The sequence below is a fragment of the Malania oleifera genome, chromosome 13 (genome assembly GCF_029873635.1).
Source record: "Malania oleifera isolate guangnan ecotype guangnan chromosome 13, ASM2987363v1, whole genome shotgun sequence".
Lineage (NCBI taxonomy): Eukaryota > Viridiplantae > Streptophyta > Magnoliopsida > Santalales > Ximeniaceae > Malania > Malania oleifera.
Window position 1 is genome coordinate 16313440 of NC_080429.1, and position 4274 is coordinate 16317713.

Below are 4274 nucleotides of genomic sequence, written 5' to 3' on the forward strand. Positions count from 1 at the left end.
ATCTCGATCTGACACAATAGATACAGGCACCCCATGAGAACGTACTATCTCCTGAATGTAAATCTCCGCTAAACGGCTGAGGGAGTAGCTGATCTTGATGGGAATAAAATGGGCGGTCTTTGTCAATCGATTAACAATCACCCAGATGGCATTATGACCATGTAACGCCGTCGGCAGTCCTGACACGAAGTCCATCGATATGTGATCCCACTTCCACTCCGGGATGAATAACGGCTGCAACTGCCCTGCCGGTCTCTGGTGCTCAGCCTTTACCTGCTGGCACGTCAAACACTGCGCTACATACTCAGCAATCTCTCTCTTCATGCCACTCCACCAGTATGACTCTCGCAGATCTCTGTACATCTTCGTACTACCGGGATGAACTGTATACAAAGATCTGTGAGCCTCCTCTAGAATAGTCTTCCTGATCTCAGTATCGGCAGGAACACATAATCTAGAACGGAACCACAAAGTTCCGTCATCTGCGATACTGAACTCCTCCCCTTGCCCACTCTGTACTCTGTCTATCACCTCCACTAGCTCTGGATCTTCCTTCTGGGCAGCTTTAATTCTCTCATGCAGGGTAGGCTGTACCACTAGGTTGGCAATACATACTGGGAGATCACTCTCCACCAACTCTATGCCGAGTCTCTCCAGATCCATTATGATCGGATGCTGGATCCCCATAGCTGCCAACACCGGCTCCCTAGATTTCCTACTCAACGCATCAGCTACCACGTTTGCTTTCCCTGGGTGATAACTGATGGTACAATCAAAATCCTTAATAAACTCCAACCATCTTCTCTGCCTCATATTCAGTTCTTTCTGCGTAAAGAAATACTTCAAACTTTTATGGTCGGAGAAGATCTCACACTGCTCACCATACAGGTAATGCCTCCAAATCTTCAGTGCGTGTACCACTACAGCCAACTCAAGATCATGGGTAGGGTAGTTCTTCTCATATTCTTTCAACTGCCTGGATGCATACGCCACTACCCCGCCATGCTGCATTAATACACAGCCAAGTCCCTTCAAGGACGCATCACTGTAAATGGTATACCCTTCACTCCCACATGGGATGATCAACACTGGTGCTGTGACTAGTCTCTACTTCAGCTCCTGAAAACTCTGCTCACAACTATCGTCCCACTCAAATCTAACATTCTTCCTCGTCAGTCGTGTCAAAGGCCCTAACAAGCTGAGAATCCCTCAACAAAACGACGGTAATAGCCTGCTAGCCCCAAGAAACTCCTGATCTCCTGGACATTTCTCGGTCTAGCCCAATTCACTACAGCCTCAATCTTGCTAGGATCCACAGAAATACCGCCTCCAGATACAACATGCCCCAAGAACACTACCTTCTCCAGCCAAAATTCACATTTACTGAACTTGGCGTACAACTTCTTTTCCCGAAGTGTCTGCAAAACCTGCCTCAAGTGCGTATCATGCTCCTCATAGTTCCTAGAATAGACCAGTACATCATCAATAAAAACAACAACAAACTGGTCTAGGTATTGGTGGAAGACTCTATTCATCAAGTCCATAAATACCGCAGGAGCATTCGTCAAACCAAAAGGCATCACTAGAAACTCGTAATGCCCATACCTAGTCCTGAAGGCCGTCTTTGAGACGTCTTCTGCTTTCACCTTCACCTGATGGTAGTTAGATCTGAGGTCAATCTTCGAATACGCCCGTGTACCCTGGAGCTGGTCAAACAAATCATCGATACGGGGTAGAGGATACCTATTCTTGATTGTCACTTTATTTATCTCCCTATAGTCTATACACATCCTCATAATCCCGTCTTTCTTTTTCACAAATAAAACTGGAGCTCTCCACTGAGATACACTAGGCCGTATGAAGCCCTTATCTAGCAGATCTTGCAACTGATTCTTCAATTCTGCTAACTCCACTGGCGCCATTCGATAAGGTACTTTAGAAATCGGCGCTGTGCCGGGAGGTAGATCAATAGAGAAATCCACCTCACAGTCGGGTGGCTAGCTTGGTAACTCATCTGGAAAAACATCCACAAACTCCTTCATTACAAGCGTGCTAGCAAGTTTCGACTCATTCTCTGACATCTCTTTCACAACCGCCACAAACCCCTGACAACCACTCCGCAGAAGTCTCCTGGCCTGAATAGCTGAAACTAGCTGAGGCGGCGATTGTACATGTGACCCTACAAACTTGAATTCTGCTTCCCCTGGGGGTCTAAATATCACCTCTCATGCACGAGAATCTATGCTGGAAAAATTAGCCGCTAGCCAATCCATGCCAAATATAACGTCAAACTCATGCATGTCTAACACTATCAAATCAGCAGACAATGTTTTCCCCTGAATCTCTACTGGGCAGTCGCGTAGTACCCTACCACACCTCACTACCGACCCAGTCGGTGTAGATACCAATAGTTCAACATCTAATGATTGTGTTTCAGCCTCACATAATTTAATACACCCCAAGGACACAAACGAGTGTGTAGCTCTTGAATCAAATAATGCAATAACTTTAAAAGAAAGCATAATGACCATACCTGTCACCACGTCACCTGATGCCTCAGCCTCACCCGGCGTCAGAGTAAACACCCTGGCTAGAGCCGTATTCCTCTGCTGGCCTCCCCGTGGGGTCTGATAACCTCCCCGGTATGGTCTAGGAACTGGAACTGCATCTGGTGGAGTAGGGCAGTCTCGTACCATGTGCCCCGATCTACTGCAGCGATAGCACACCGGAGCTGCATCTGGCGGGGTAGGACAATCTCGCACTATATGTCCCGATCTACCGCAGCGATAGCACACTACACCACCAGCTCGACACTCTCTAGTGCCTTCAACCACAAGTCTGACAAATTAGAGGACCCTGCCCTATCTGCACCTCGCGTCCTCCTATCTCCTGTCTCCGCCCTCTACCATGATTACCTCTCCTCCACTGACCCGGCCTGTGACCCTGCTGGTAGTTCGTAAATACAGATCTCTTCCTCTGTCCTTGCTCATCCGCATCAAGACGCTCACCAATCTCTACCAAGGCCGCCCTGTCGACCAACTCAGCGAAGTCCTGGATCCGCAGCACCACCACCTACCTGAATATACTCCGCCTCAGGCCTCTCTCAAACTGCCTCGCCTTCTTCACCTCATCAGGAACAATGTATGGGGCGAATCGAGAGAGCTCGATAAAACGTGCTGCATACTGCTGGACGGATAGCTGTCCCTGCTTCAGACTCAGGAACTCTTCTACCTTAGCCTCCCTCACAGTAGCTGGAAAATATCTGTCAAAGAACAGATCTTTAAACCGGTCCCATGTCATAGCTATTGGAGCCACCCTCTGCTGCTCTAATAGTCTCACCGCAGTCCACCACCTCTCAGCCTCTCCTATCGATTTATAGGTGGCAAAGAGGACCCTTTGTTCCTCAGTACATTGCAGCACAGCCAAGATTTTCTCAATCTCCTGCATCCAGTTCTCAGCTGCTACAGGATCAACTCCACCTGAGAACGCTGGAGGATTCATCTTTGTAAATTTCTCTATAGTGCACCCATGGCCTGTAGATGGACCACTCTGCTCCCTCGAGCTCCTAGCAATCTCAGCCATAACATGCTGAGCCACGCTACGTAATACCGCATCAGAGTCGGTCCTAGCTGCACCTGATGGTCCTGCTCCATCACTGCCACTCGCATGGGCACTATTTCCTTCTAGATCCATCCTGGAAAATAGCAGTTGCAATTCAGTAATCTTATCCTCATAATTTACCCACCTATCCTCACCACTCATCTCAACATTTCTAACTCATTGTTAATCCCCAATCCTACATTCTAGGAACACAACCCGACAATAGCTTACTATGGTTTTCCTGAAATCGTCACCCCAGGAAAAACACAGAAACTACCACGGAAGTCCTGCTTCTAGACTGTAGAACAAAACCTCAAATCATTTCCTAAACTCTGGTATTGTTCCTGCTGCACTCTAAAGTCTACAGAACCTAGCAACCTAGGCTCTGATACCAACTGTAACGACCTGCTCCTTTTTCACATATTTTTATTTTTTTTATATATATAAATTATCATCACATCATACATCCCAGCTCAGCAGGTCACAATCCACCTGGGCCCGTGGGCACCAGGGATATAACAAAACATACAGTAGAAGCCTACGCAGCAGAAAGTATAAAATCATATACATCTCATCATAATGTGCATAACACATACCAGAGTCACTACAATTACTATCTCACAGTATATACATCTCAAAAATGAAATCTAGGGACAATCCCCCACAAAACCTAA